This window comes from Meleagris gallopavo, chromosome 1 (genome assembly GCF_905368555.1).
Source record: "Meleagris gallopavo chromosome 1, MGAL_WU_HG_1.1, whole genome shotgun sequence".
NCBI lineage: Eukaryota > Metazoa > Chordata > Aves > Galliformes > Phasianidae > Meleagris > Meleagris gallopavo.
The window spans coordinates 82,955,163-82,968,237 of NC_139404.1; the positions used below are offsets into that span (position 1 = coordinate 82,955,163).

The window sequence follows — 13,075 nt, forward strand, 5'->3', positions numbered from 1 at the left end:
TATTTAAAGCTCAGCAATAAAACGTAATCCTTCCTCCCCTGAGATATATAACAGGACATAAAGCAAATGGGCTGAAAATGCTGTGTTGCAGGTTTTCTCACTTACTTACAACAACTGTCCTACTTCTATTGCAGGTAATACTACGTCAATCTTTTTTTTTTTTTTTTTCTTCTCCATACTAGTTTTCCAGTTGCCTCTCACACATTCACTGTGAGCAATGCAAGGTTTGTGGTAACTTTCAATGTAGAAGAGTGAGGGACAAGACCCCAAAAGCAAGTAAGGCAGTTACTTCAGAAATCAAGCATAAGCATGTGTTAATTTTATTTATTGACAATGCAACATTCACAAGACCAATCTTGTGTTACCAAGACTCCACTGTTATAGTTAGGTGTTGCTGCCTTTTCTGGTCCATGGCAGTGGATCCGTGCTTGCTCATTCTGACAAGAGCGGGCTAGCCTCAGCTAACCACAGAGGGTAAGAAAGAAGAGGTCATTTGATTATTTATTTATTTCTGTATCTATTTCCCCTCCAAGAATGACTTTAAAATCCTGGTAAGGGGGTTGTAAATGATTTCAAAGGAAGATCCAAAGTGTTAGGATTAGATTACCTCTCTTAAGAAGTGACACTGAAATCCTCCCTGCTGTTCAGTCCTAAGGAAGCATGCAAAGACAGATCAGCTGCAAAGGGTGTAATTTATAAGGCTGAATACAAAATGAAGCTTGGGATTAAAGTGCTGGACTGAAACCCAAAAGAGCTAAACCTGACTCTCTGCTCTGCAATGAATTTCCACTGTGACCATGAGCCAAACAGTCCATGTATTTATGCAGATAGCCCTGAAACTGATGCCTGTTTATTTCCATGGAAACTACAGTAGTTACAAAGAGCACAGTCACACTATTTGATACAGCAAAGTCTCAGATACAAAATGCTATTTTTCAACATAGTTACCAGCATTAGTTGTGCATTTTTGCTAGTGATGAACAGGAGCCCGCACTCATAACTATCTGCACCAGTGGAGGTGTTGATCTGCTCTCACTGTTGCCGCTGCTGAAACACACCACCACCTCACATCCACCATATGGTCTCCACAAACGTTCAGCGTTGGTGAATGTCAGTGGGTCCCATTTTTTTTTTTCCACATGGAAAAATTTAATGGCACACCTTTGCTTCATCCACACTCCCATGTTAGACACCATTCTGTCAGACTGCCCAACTGCTGCCATCTGTCACATAGCAATAATGTGTAAGGGAGTATTGGTGGGAAGGTTCAATTTCTACTGCCGTATCACCAACATCTGCCTCTGATGTCATGGACAACATAATAAAACAGGAAGCAATGCTTTTGGGGCAGTCCTCAGAGTATCAGAATGGCCAGAGGAAACATATCTCTGCCTCACAAAGAGGTGGTGAAAATAAATTAATGTAGATCAGAATGTCTCAGAGTCAATGGGAATGACAGGCCACTGACTAAGTAGTTCAACCTATACAGATATAACTTTTTCAGGTATCTAATCTAGCATTTTTAACAGATGTAGGAATTATGCTAATAATTTCACTGGGCATTTGTGCCCTAAATGAACACACAAAAAAACACCCTTAAATGCCACCACCAAGAGAAGTGGCTCAGAATGCCTTCTTAACACTTGGCTGGTCTGTGCTAGAAAAATATATACATATATATATGTATGTATGTATGTATATTTTTAAATATTGTGGTAATCTCTCTCAAAAAAAAAAAAAAAAATCAGAATTCCTTTTTCTCCCACTGACTCTTTTTATTTTTATTTTTTTAGTGTGGTTATAAGATTATTTTAAAGTGATAATGTTTTTATCTTACTATCAGCATGTTTTAATTTTAAAAAGGAGTTTCAGATGAGCACATAAGCCAATAAAGGCATTTCTAGACATCTAAGTACTCTGGGAGATGAGCTGGTTACAGTTTCCCTTCCTTCCCTGCTTCCAAGTGATGCTCAGCTGAATGATCTATTCAGCCTAAGAGAGGAATTGCTCAGAGGAGATTCTGATCTAAATTAGATACATTCCTTTCAGTGGAGTTTTCCTAATATGCCCTGCAATCCATTTTTGAAATGCCAAAACATCACATTTCACAGCAGGCTTTAATAAAAGGTACTCTGCTATATACACATTTCTTGTAGCAAATGCATTTTTAATTTTTTTTAATTGAAAAAAAAGCTCTGATAGAAGTTGATTTATCTGTTAAAGTTCTGTAAAAAAGATGAGACTTTACTGCCAGATTTTAGATGTAAATTCTATATGTGATTCTAAGTGCAAAGCATCTGTGCTTTCCAAGAGGGGCATTTTAGTAGATGGAAGGGGGCTTACTATAAAAATCCAGTGTTAACTAAGGAGTAAAATTTTGTAGCTTAAAGACAGAATACCTGCTTTAGGAATAGAATCCAATGATTATGTTTTCTATAGGCAACTTGCATGGATTTCCTGGATGCAAATGTAGTTTTACTGTAATCCTCCTGTAGAAATCACTGTACTTCTGTATTTTGTTTTGTATAGTTAGATTTTGTTTTGTTTTTTAAGAGAAGTTACTTATGTAATCTTCCAGGCAAGTAGCTGAAGGCAATGTTTGTTTTCCTCCATTAGATACAACAAATAACATGTAAAATAAAGAGAAGAATCTCTTACAGTATGCAGGAAAAGGCCTTTTGAGAAGAGTTCTGCTGATGTTATACAGAGTTGTAGCTTAAAAAGTTCCAGCTACTGTGAGTACAGCTATGCATGGAGATAATTCTTTCTTAGAAAAGACTTTTTTATTTGGGAAAAGAACAACAAAGGTTCAATTTAGAAAGAGAATTGTTTGGCTTTCAAAAAGAAAACCACTCTAACAGCAGAATGAATTACATGTAATATAAACAAACTATTTACAGTCAGCATTTACTGCTTGCGTTTAGTAGTTCATGATCTGTCATCTCTGAGCACTGGAGAAGCATTCTATAACGAGGATTTATTTCTGTGATGGAATTTCTTTAAGCAGGTGATTGTTAAAAGCGCACTGACACAGCTGAATAGCACTGAGAGTGCTATTCACTCATAGATTCATCTCTGTGAGGATGATACATGAACAGAGGGGAGTGCAAACACAGTTTTGAGAGCACTTATGTTTTACTGTTTCCACTGTTCAACAGCTGTCTGCATGAGACAGTTAACTATTCCTTCCTGTGGCCTTAGAAGTACCTATGTGGGCAACCTTGATAAAATGCAATTCAAGATGATTTACGGATTTCATAGACGTAAGAGGTCTGTTCCAAGAAGCAGAATTTTGCTTGTGAAATATTTACTTTAAGCATATTTGACACCATACAGTAAACTCCCTTAGCCTTACTACTGTGCTCCTGTGAGAGTGTAAGTTCGATTATATGATTTTTAAAAGGGGAGAGAAACCTGTGAAGGTGCACTTCATTCCCAAAACTCTCTCGGTCTGCCTCGTAAATAATAACAGTTATAGTAATACAAAGATCCTTTCTTGAGTCAGCACTTCGAGTTATCACTAAGCTATTTTTTTTTCTTCAAATTTAAGGCAGCTCTAAAGTGTACTTTTTTTTTTTTTTTTCATAACTTTGACTGGACTGAAACTACTGAGAGGGATAATAAATTGTTAGAAGTGATCTGGATAAAAATCTTTTAAAAAAATCTATCAGAAAGGGAGAGAAGACCATTTCTCAGCCACACAATGTTTCCCAGCAAGATCTGTTTTCATTTCATTGCCACAACAACAGATTGTTACTAACTTAACTGTCAGATGACACTACATCTTAAAAAAATAAAAAGCAAAGCACCCTGCCAGCACCACCCAGCAAGGCAGTGCTAGAGTTCACGTTAAGACTTCCTCACAATAACTGGTTAGAACAGAAACCTGAAGCAGTGGTAATCTTACCTTGAGCGTACAAGATCCAAGGAGAGAAGATCACTGGTTCAAAACAGTGGAGGGCTGAGAAAGTGCTCTGATCAGCTGCTGGTAGCATGCACTTGGCTTTTATGTGCAGGTGGGAGGAGCTGCTCCCTACGGTAGGTGGGCAGTAAGGACAGCAGGCAGACAGCCTTCAGAAGGCACTGCACAGTAGGATTTTGCTCTTTGGGGACAAAAGGAGGGGGGTAAAGCAAACTGAATGGCATTCAGAGGAGAAATAGTGTTGGATTTATTGGTTTCTTTTTAAATGACTTAGTTAACTAACAATTTTCTACCGTGTTTGTTTCTCTGAATCTGGTGCATTATTCTGGTTACAGTTATAATGCCACTACGTCTTTTGGAAAGATTTTTACCTCAACGGTAATAGTAGATAGTAACACAAAGTAGTTATCAGAAAGGCTTGTGTTTCTCTTTCTAAAAAGGAATAACTATGAATAAACAGCTTGCTTTATATTCAAAACATCTATTCGATTGCAGATCCGGAACCCTTCTCAGTTTCTCTTGTGCTGTGCTACCCAGCTTTTCTTTGATGCAGCTGTAACTTGTTCCATCAACACACTAACTTTCTAATAGTTCAGTTTAGTGGTTTTATTGTTCCGTGTGTCTGAGTTCTAAACAATTTTCCCAACTGGTATTCTCAAAAGGCAAATGTAGCTGGAAAGACAAACCAGTAGGAATACACATTCCTGGTGGTTTCTTTATAAAATTATTCATTGTTCATTTTAACTCATTCACTACTTTTAGGGCATGGAAGAATGGGTGGCACAGCATCCAGGCACATGGCTCCCGGAGGTGAAACAGACAGTTGTACCTATCTGGAATACTCTGATTCTGTATTTGCACAAATTTCTGAATGAGCCATTTGGACCTTTATTGGTGTTATTTACCATAATCCATGAGTAATGTCTGTGTCATTTTGGAATGTGTGTGAGTGGAGAAAGCCAGAAAGATAGAACAGGGAGAGAAGGACTGTGGTGTGAAATCAAGGGAGAGGCTAGAGCTGCATCCTGCTTTGCAATCTGGGCAAGACCAGGAGAAAAATAAATGGCAATCTGAATTTACAAAGTTAAGATAAGCAAGACAGTAGAGAATGCGATGGAGAATCAAGTGTAATATATGCTACTTCTTGCACTAGAGGGCCAAAGTTGTCACTGGGTGAAGAATTATGAGATGCTAATAGAACCTTGGCACTTCTGTCAGTATCCTGAATTTGTTCTCAGTGGTGGACTCGTGTCCATATTTTGTGACCTGATTATATATGTTATTACCAGTCTAACTACGTATCAAGATATTTATGCTGAGAATGCAGATTAATTCTTAATATGCACTCAGGGTGAAATTCACATCATTAGTTTTCTTCTCCTTTTCTCTTGATTATAATAAGCATTTTTGAAAAAAGAAGTATTGAATGAGTGAGTTGACCAGTACAACTTGAGTTGCATGCAATTCTGTTTGGTTTTGTCAACCTATAAATCACTTGTATATCAGTGTTTGGTGGTAGAAATGCTGTAGAGCCTTTATTGATGCAGACTGAGACTGAGAACAGTTGCACTGAAGGGTTAACTGACTGGTTAAGTTGCTAAGGTTTCTAAAGTGTCAGGTTGCTGTTGGATTGGACAACTTCTATGTTCTTGCAACTAATTACCAACAAAAATCATGCTATTTTGTTATTACTGCAGCTCTCAGTGCATGCACTCAACTTCAGTTCTTATGAAGAGATGAGTTCTCTGAAGAGATTACAGTATGATTTTAGGAAGGTTACAGTAAGTAACAATAACAGGAATAGGGTTATAAAGTGTGCAAGTTATAGCAATAATTAGTTCAGACGTGGGCAATGTGTGATGATTTGATAGAGTAAGTAATGCACATAAACTGGAATTATACTCATCTAACATCTGGTTGGTTATGTGCTTACAGAAATCTAGGTCAAGATTTTCAGAAATTAGAGAGTAAATAGATACCTATGTCCTTATTTAATGACTGTTACTGTCTCAAAATTGCTGGCCTTTCTCTACATCCCTTTTAGAATCAATGGATTCTTCTTTTAAGATCAATACCTTCTAAAGATCAAGTTACTTTTTTTCTTGGAAACAAAAACGTAAATGTAGAGAGTTATCTGCAGAATTATTTTATTTAAGCTTTTGACCCTTATCCTAAGTGCTAAGTACCGCTTTTCAAAAGTGAGTCAGTACTCCAGTGGACTCATATACCATTGGCTGTGTACAGATGATTACATGTCCTACTGTATGGCAGACTGAAGGCTAACATTATCTTTTAGTACTTCCAGAAGAGAAGAAATAAACAACTTTTTTTTTTAGTTCTTTCTTTAAGGCAACATTAAAGCACTTTACAAATATTAAATTGAAATAGATGAAAAGTATCAGACTGTGTTAATGATTGTTAAAGCACTACCGTGATATAATTATATGGAAGATTACCTGATAAGACTAGAACATTAGGTAGTCATGTAATTACCTAGTCACTGCACTGCATTGCTTATCTTCTCTAATTAGAGTTTTTTAGTAGATGAAAGCTTTACCAAAATCTCTGTGGGAAATTTGATTTAGTTTGTCACACAAGTAAGTAGATTTCAGGGCATACTGCCAGGCTAGACAATAACTTCAGTTACTGTTAACATGTCTTGTCTCTGTGACCAAGAACAATGTCCAACCTTTCTAAAATGGTTAGACCCTCTCTACTCCTTAAAAGCAAAGTTATCCTTCCAAGAGCACTTTCAGTGGTGTAGACCTCTTGCTCCATTCTTACCCTAAAATGTCCAAATTGGTTTAGTATTCGTTTCCAAGAATAGTTTGGAGTAGCCTGTGGTTTTAGCACATCCAAAATCCATATCATGCACTCACATTATTTTATAGTAGGTCTATTATTTTTGTACAAAAAGGAACTGTTAGTAAGGGAATCAGCTTTGTGAAAGCACCTTAAAAATGGGAAGAGTGTTTTACCATGCTTTTGGGAACTGTACACGCTCAGCTAAGAAATACTGTATGGTGATTCAGAGAGCAAGATGACTGTGTGACATAATTCAACTAACCTTTTTGTTGTGGTTCCACAAAGAGCTTTGTGCAGAATCTCCTGAAATACACTTACATTCATTTGGGAACTCTGAACTCTTACATGAAGGGCTGGAGTGCCCTGACGCTTTCTTATCATTTAGCAGACTTGGCAATGATTCTACAAAAGGATTCCCCCCTTTGCATCTGTCTTATGGCATTAGTGTTACTACGTAGAATATTGGTATTGCCAACAGTATCCCTTGTAGCATGTTACAATTATGAGACAGATTACAGCTAGTGGGGACAGAACTATAACCATAATTGCTATATTTCTGCAATCACATCAAGTATATTTGCTCTTCAATCAGAGTCTTCTATTAAATTAAATTTGGTCAGATGCACAAACTATATGGTAAAGAATAATCATTAACAGAGGTAGTTAAAACTACAGCTTATAAATGAGAGATACTTCACTCTAGATCTTTTAAAAGTAGACATGCCAAAATTCCTACAATTATTCCAATAAAAGAACCAAGTGATTAACTCCCAGTTTGAGTGTTGCTCAGCTGAAATAAATGCAGCTGAATGTGTTGGCTGTGGATGCAGAAAGAATGAATGTGAATTGATGAAGAGTTCAATTGTGAATAAATCATGATTTATGTAGCATTGCATCAACAGCTCAGGTAGGTGACTACTTGCTGTTTGTTGGTTGTATCAAAGGAGGAGGGTCTCTATCCAGTTAAATAGCATGTTGATGGCAGAGGATGAGTTATCGAGATCAAATTTTCAACCCTTTTGTCAAACACAAACCAGATAGAAATAGAGAGATCTCCTAACATAAAGTAGGATAATATAGCAATAGAACCCTAGTGAGGTACTCTTCCAACTTTCATCTATACATTAAAACCACCATAACTTTAAAAAGGAGAAAGACATTCAAAAATTTATTTGTTACATTAGTTAGTGGAGAAATATACTGACCAGCTCATAGGTAAATTTCTGTTAATCTACTCCACCCTCATGGAAATTTATTCTTTTTATATGACTGCAGGACCAAAGACATGAATGATTTCTCCACTTGACCAGCAGTATGCTTTATTAACCTGTGATTTCAGGAAACATTCTGTCTTCTGTCATGCTTCCCACCAGTGTAAGATCTATCCACAGTCTTTCCAGCATATTTGACTTTTAGAGAACTAAATGTGATTAAATTAAATGAGTTGCAGTTTTTATAGAACATGGTCTGTTCCACAGTAAAGATTCACAAACCTAGAGGGAAGGATAAGGGGAGAAAGTGAAAAGTTTTCAATTTGATTTATATTCTTCATGTCTTGAAGAATGTCCGAATTCCACTTTCAAATCTGTATCCATATATTAGGGTCACTTACGTGATCTGGCTACAAACTGCTGTATGGCATTCCAGTGTAGGATGCAAAATCAGGATACATTTTTAAAGCGTGGATCTTGCATTCTAGAGAAGCATACAGCAAGCCTGAGTGTGAGTATGGAAGAAACACCTGCCAACCTCAACCAATGTTTTCACCTGTATGACAGAGTCCATTCTTTATCACATAACATGATAGAGACAGAATTGAAAAAACTGGAAAGATTTGATACAGAACACACTATAGCTATAACTGTTGTCATTCTGAATGTGTCTTACCTATTTAGTGTTGTGTCCACCCGTGAAAAGGAAGTGCAGTACAATACTGCTATTATTAGAGCAATCCATCCAGCTTAAAATTGTGTTGCACATGTTCCATTTTACTGACTTCCTATGTCTGAGTGTCAGTTCTGGGGCTTCCATTGGGATACATTAGCTGATCTTCATGCTCACCATATCAAAATAGAAAAAGAATGCTTATTATCTTGGCAATGTTTACTTAGGCTGTCTGTTTTTCAGAAGGTGTATGATATAACATAAGCTAGATTGAATGTATAAAGGTTAGAAACTCGCTGGCTGGGGTGCATTTATGCTGAAAGTATGGGAGAGTCTCGATACACAGCAAACTGTGAGATAGCAGTGGGCCCTTACAGCAAAGAAGGCCAACACTACTTTGAGCTACAGGAGTAGGAGCACAGCCAGTAGCTTAAGGAAAGTGATCATCCCCTTGTACTCAGTGCTTACTAGGCTACATTTAGAATACTATGTTTGATTTTGAGCCTCCCAACGTAAGAAAGATATCAGTGGACTGGAGTGAGTCCAGAGGAGTGCCTCTGAGGGGCCAGAGCACTTGATCTGTGAGAAGAGACTGCAGAAGCAGGCTTATTCAGCTTGACCAACAATTGGCTTGGAGAGGACTTAACAAAGAGCAGCCCCCAAGTGCCTATGGGAGGGTTATTGAGAAGGTAGAGCTCTTTGCAGTGATGCATGGTAGAAAGACAGTAGACAAAGCAAGTTGCTTGGTGAAGCTGTGCAGCCTCTATCCTTGGAAGTTTTCTAGAACCAACTGAAAAAAGCCCTGAGCAGCCTGTTCTGACCTCATGGCTGACCCTGCCTCAGGGGGGGCATTGGACTAGAGACCTCCTGAGATCCTTTCCAAACAAAATGAATATACGATCCTATGCTATAGGACAATAATACTACTTCTCACCTGATACTGTGGAAATGTTCAGATTAGTTGATTTTCAGTTCACCTGCATTTAAGAGACTGAGGCACTGGCCCAGACTATGATCGAAGTTGATAAAGTGTCCATGTATTTAAATATGGAGTGTGTACATTTCTGAAAAAGAACACATTGCAAATGAAGGTCTTAATGTTCAACATATGACTGGGGATTAAATAAGACTTGTCTTCAGTTCCACCAGAATGTGCTTGGTGGCAGTATTATGCATTCTGTGTGTAGATTTTGAGTATTTTTCTTTTGAATACATTTCCTGAAAGTTTGTTTAATGAAGCCAAGTGGCATACATTTTGGCTGTAATATAGATACTTTTAAATCTCTTTGCCAAAAGTTTATATAGTGGTTGTTTTTTTTTTTTTATTTTAATTTTTTATTTTAGGAAGCTAATTTGTGCTCTGTTTCAAATGAAATATAGCATCCTTGGGAAAACATGTTTCTGATCAAAGGAAATATTTTCTCCACTGACAGCGAGATTAACAATGGAGTGAACCAGAATTTGGATTAAACGTTGGTGTTTTCTACTCTAGCTCTACTACATAGAACCTGAGCCTTATTTCATAAGTATTGCTTACTTTGTCCCTATACAATTCATTAGGTTTGAAATGATGAACATTTTTTGCTACCTTGATTACATCATCACTAAATTCTTTCCTCCTCTGCACAAAAAAACCTCCCTGTTGAGACAGAGCTAAATTATCTTCATAAAACTGCCTAGTATTATTACCAATAAACCATAGGAATCTGATTCCAAATATCTTTTTTTTTTTTTTTCCTGAAAAAGTGAGTATTTGGTCATTTTCAAAATTAATTTTGAAGTCTGATGGAGAATTTTTTGAAACTTAAAATGGCCCTAATTGTTCCGGAAAGGGACAGTTTTCAGAGAACACCAAAAACACATTATAATAATGCCACACACTTCATTCAATTTGCATCTCATTTTAGTGTTGGAGCAGACACAATATTATTTATTGGGCCCCTCACTGCAAGAAAGACATTGAGACCCTGGAACGAGTTCAAAGAAGGGCGATAAAGCTGGTGAGGGGTCCAGAGCACAGGCCTTATGAGGAGCGGCTGAGGGAGCTGGGATTGTTCAGCCTGGAGAAGAGGAGGCTCAAGGGAGATATTAGTGCTCTGTATAACTACCTCAAGAGAGGTTGTAGTGAGCTGGGGATGGCCTCTTCTCTCGTGTAGCTGATGAATGGTGATAGATGGTGATAGAACTAGAGGGAACGGCTTCAAGCTGTGCCAGGGGAGATTTAAGCTGGACGTTAGGAAATACTACTTTTCTGAAAAAGTGGTCAAGCACTGGAATGGGCTGCCCAGGGAGGTGGTGGAGTCACCGACCCTGGACATGTTCAAGGAATGTTTGAATTTTGTGTTGAGGGACATAGTTTAGTGAGTACTATTGGTGATAGGTGGATGGTTGGACTGGATGATCTTGAAGGTCTTTTCCAACCTTGGTGATTCTGTGATTCTGTGATTCTATTTGTCTGCAAAATACTGTGTCAAGGAGGAAGGTCAGCTTCTGCTCTCAGTTGTAGTGTTGTACAGTTGTATATGACTGATGATGCTCATAAGATTTCAGTGGACTTGCTTTTCATTCCTTTAGTCTTTTTTTCAGGCTTCTTGCTTTGCTGTAATAGATTAGAGTGTGGTCTGTGAAGTGTCTAGCAAAGACTGTCTGTCAGCTTGATGCCATTTGCAATCAGTTCCATTATTTTTACTATATATAAAGTTGTAGACAGTCTTAAATCTATTGATTTTTGCTTCTTAGTTCAATGGTTTCATTACTCTTTTCTAGTGTAGACCTTAAACCATGCTAATTTGTTCCCAGGGACTGTAACAGCTTAAAAAACAACAAACCCACAACAAAGTACTTTAATGAATATTCAAAAGAGCAATAAACTCTGCAAACAAGTATTGAGTTCACCCTAACATGATGATTATGACAACGTTTGAGTGACCTATTCAGCTTGCAGCTCAGATTTGTCATGGAAAACCACTGAAATCATTACCACTGGGCAACAACTAGATCTAAAGAAGTTCCAGTATGAATTAAATGCTTTCCATCGTTCTTGGTGGAAAAATACCAAACTCAAGTAAATTTCAATAATCCTAAGTTTTTTTGAAAGTATCAGTATATCACTGAGTAAAAAATTGCTTACCAGCATGTTCCTCTGGAGGAGGAAAGGAATATAGAACGAGTGCTTCATGACACATTAGCACTTTTGCATAGATTCCCAAGTGGTACTTGGCACTTTTGCTCTTTTTTTTGGTATATGTTTCATCTGGAAAAAACTCTTTTCAATATTCAAAACACTAAAGGGAAAGAATGTGTAGAAAATGATCATTTCTATGTATTATATTCTGGACAGTCAAAGGTATTTTCCTAACTGTAGAAATTCTGTTAGACAGCTCCTAAAAGTTTATAATAATCTCCTTGGTTTTATTAACTTGTCTCTTTTCACATCATGGGTTCATTCTTGGTATGTTCATCTGCTCCTACTAAAACTGGAGGACTTAGATCAATGTTGGCTTTGTTTTAATTTAATTCCATTCTAACTCTAACTTTTGCTAGTGCACTGTAATGCAGTGAGTTATACTAGATGAAAGAGTGACGAGAGAGTAAGATCACCACCTACTTAAAAAGGGCCTTTTGCTTTTATGATGATAATAGTAAACTTGGTTTTCATTTGTGTGTGCCTGCTGGATAGACTTCAGTGGCAATACAACAACCTGCAGAAAGGGCTTTCCTCTTCTCTGATCTCCCTCTGGCCTAGAAATTGAGTGGAGCTTTAGTGAAAGAGAAACATATTGTATGTGATTAAATAGAGAATTCTTCTCCTAGTGCAGACTGGTTGTATTACTGTCAGAGAGATGAAGCATCCAGAAGCTTTGTAACAGGAATGTGCTTCCTCTCCTTCACAAGTAGGTGAGTGGTACTGCTAGTACAGATGCTACATTCTCTGTGGGAGATTCATAGACCTCTGCCATAAGTTACTGATCTAACAGCAGGGCTTTCTTGTATGAGAATACTTTTAACTGTATATCAAACTACTTCAATTTCCAAGCCAAAGCTCAATATTATAATTTTTTTTAATTTATAGAGAGGTTGACATTCTTTTTTTTTTCTGTAAGTGCTCAGTTCAGACTTACTTTAGGGAAGAACTCTGCTAGCCAGGATCTGTCACTCACCCAGTTGCACCAAGAAAAGGCAGGCTGAACTACTGAAACTTCTCTAGGCATAGCAAGTTCTGTGAAAGCCTTTGCTTAATCCAGATGCACAGTCACTTCATATCTTATAACATTTATTTCTATTTGTGTTGGACTGGATGGAGTGTCCAAGCATTACTTTTTCTCAAACAGCTTCATGTTTATGTGTTACTGTTAACATTTGAATAAGCACAAAGCCAAAAGCATTTTGTCCCACAGAACTCAGATAAAGTTTATGCCAACTAAAAAAGCATTTTTTTTAAAAAATGAATGGAATCAGCTATAC

At 37.4% G+C, this 13,075-nt stretch overlaps 1 protein-coding gene and 1 long non-coding RNA gene across 3 annotated transcripts in view; one reads left to right on the forward strand and one right to left on the reverse strand.

Moving 5' to 3' along the window:
* The window catches only part of COL8A1 (collagen type VIII alpha 1 chain), an 85,036-nt gene extending 80,979 nt beyond the window's left edge, over positions 1-4,057 (reverse strand). For both annotated transcript variants that reach the window (XM_085238335.1, XM_010719996.4), the window contains exon 1: positions 3,908-4,057. The gene's annotated coding sequence lies outside the window, so the exon portion shown is untranslated. The remainder of the gene's footprint in view (positions 1-3,907) is intronic.
* Positions 1-13,075, forward strand: part of LOC146545469 (uncharacterized) — a 171,905-nt gene that overhangs the window by 13,144 nt on the left and 145,686 nt on the right. The gene's annotated exons all lie outside the window — the stretch shown is intronic.